General features: G+C 64.6%; 1 long non-coding RNA gene across 1 annotated transcript; it reads right to left on the bottom strand.

Annotated features, from left to right (window-relative positions):
• Positions 1–280: 280 nt before the first annotated feature.
• Positions 281–2,023, bottom strand: LOC112445653 (uncharacterized). The gene is made up of 4 exons (XR_003033736.2): positions 1,951–2,023; positions 1,839–1,876; positions 1,514–1,566; positions 281–606 (listed from the first exon to the last, which is right to left on the bottom strand). It is a non-coding gene; the product is annotated as an uncharacterized lncRNA (long non-coding RNA).
• Between the last annotated feature and the right edge of the window lie 25 nt (positions 2,024–2,048).

Here is a 2,048-nt window from a genome sequence, read left to right as displayed (position 1 = left end):
TTTCAGTTTTTTTAGTAATCTGTTTATTTGTGGCTGTGCTGGGTCTTCCCTGCTGCGAGTGGGCTCTCTCTGTTGCAGCGAGTGGAGGCTGCTGCCTGGCTGTGCACGGCCTGCGCACCCACTGGCTCCCCTCGAGGAACACCAGAGCTTCAGAGGAAGCTCTGGGCACCAGGGCTTCGGCAGCTGCAGCGCCCCTAGGCTCAGCTGTCTGGCAGCAAGTGGATCAGACCCATGTCCCCTGCATTGGCTGGCAGACTCTTAACCACTGGGCCACCGGGTCCAGGATGCTGTTTCTGAGGGTAGAACCAGTTGACCTGAAAGGGTCCCTGGGGCTCCTGGTGGTCTGTTAGGAGCCCAGGTACTGCTGCTTTTGGTTAGGTGGTGTCCACTGCTGGCAACTCACGTGCCTCCTGGGGTCTGATATCTGTCCCGGGAGCCTGGGGTCGGGTCCTTCCTTGGCTAGCGAATGGCGAGAGTAGCGTACTCACTGGGCTCTGCTGGGGGCTCCCCTGACGGGGGAGCCAGGGGTGTGGTCGTCCCCCTTCTGACGGTTGAGTGGTTTACTTGGGCGTAGGTCACGTCCTGGGGGGCTTCAGATGTGGCAGCCTGCAGAGGGGAAGGTGTGTGAGATGGGGCACCTGGGGGCCTGGAGAGGAGGGACCCATCTGCTGTGCGTCAGTCCATCCTTCCCAGAATCCCCCGACTGGGAGGACAGAGGGGGCGCCTCCCGCCTTAGTGATCTTGGGGCCTCCTGGGGGCCTGCCTCCTGTTGTACTGGAGGGAGACAGTGAGCAGGACAGGTGCCTCCTGGGTCCGCCGCCCTCCTCCAGCCAGCTCCCTGCTGTGCCCAGAGGAGGTTTGGAACCTCGGGCCAGGTCAGCTCTCTCTCCTGATGGAAACTCCAGGGGCCTCCTGTCACCCGGGAGCCTTGGGTGCTCTGTGCAGCCCTGGTTTCTGTCTGAGCCCGGACCTCTTGCTCATCTGGCCTGGCACACAGCCATCTTCCTGCTAAAGCACGTCCCTTCCACCTCAGGACCTTCCTACCAAGTGTGCCCGCCCGGAGCGCCCAGTCCCGTCTCTTGATTTACTTTCCTTGTCAGCACCTTGCATTCTGGGACTCGCCAGCTTGTTGGCGTGGGGCCCCTCTCACCACGAGCTGAGCGCCTGCCGTACCTGCAGGACCTGGGGGGTGGCGCCCGCTCTCCCGCGCCCTTTGCTGGGGGGTGAAGGAGGGGGGCTGGGCCGTGTGGGCCATCCACTGATGCACGCATCCTCATGAGACCTGGGGCTGCACCCCTACACCAGAAGGTTAGCCAGAGGACACGGAGCTGAGAAAGGCGCCCCGAAGGAGGGGCCATGAATCATAGGCAAGGGGAGTGGGTCAAGCACCAAGGGATCGGGAAGGGGTGGGGCGAGGCTGGAGCTGGGTGTGAGCACAGCGGCGCCGCTCGTGCGCTTGGCTGAGTTTGGCAACAGGAGGTCTGTGGTGGCCAAATGGGAGCAAGGGTCTCACCCGATGGTCCAGCTGCAGCCCCACCTCAGAGTGTGTGTCGCTCACGGCAGCATCTGCAGCAGAGCAGAGGGCACTGCTGGGCGGGTTCGAGAGCCTCAGGGCTGGAGCCCCCGCCCTGCATCCCGGTGGGTGCTGTGTGCTCCCCACCCTTCTGAGCATCCCCCCCACGGCCTCCAGAGGTCTCTCTGCACCCTCCCTACCCTGCACCTGGGGGAGTGCTGTGTGGGGTTTCAGTCCCCAGCCCCGGTACCCCCCCTTCTGAGTGTCCCCCCCACTGCCTCCAGAAGTCTCAGTGACCCCCGGGGGCACCGCCTCTCCTGCTCACAGATGGCCTGGTCCTGGGAGTCTGTGGCTGGGCTGGAGCTGAGGAGGAGACACTGTGTCAGGGGGAGAAGGTGGGGTGCTGTGGGGGGCTCTGGGGTGTGGGGCGGGGTTACCTGCTCTGCGGGCCCCTGTCCTCGGGCCCTGGGTCTGCGGCCCCTGTGGGACGGAAATCAGCCTCGGCCTGGGCTGGGACCCGGGACAGAGGCTCGGC

This window comes from Bos taurus, unplaced genomic scaffold (assembly GCF_002263795.3).
Source record: "Bos taurus isolate L1 Dominette 01449 registration number 42190680 breed Hereford unplaced genomic scaffold, ARS-UCD2.0 Leftover_ScbfJmS_2273, whole genome shotgun sequence".
NCBI classification, from domain to species: Eukaryota; Metazoa; Chordata; class Mammalia; order Artiodactyla; family Bovidae; genus Bos; species Bos taurus.
The sequence above is the reverse complement of the archived record's forward strand: the minus strand, read 5'-3'. Positions and strand labels throughout refer to the sequence as shown.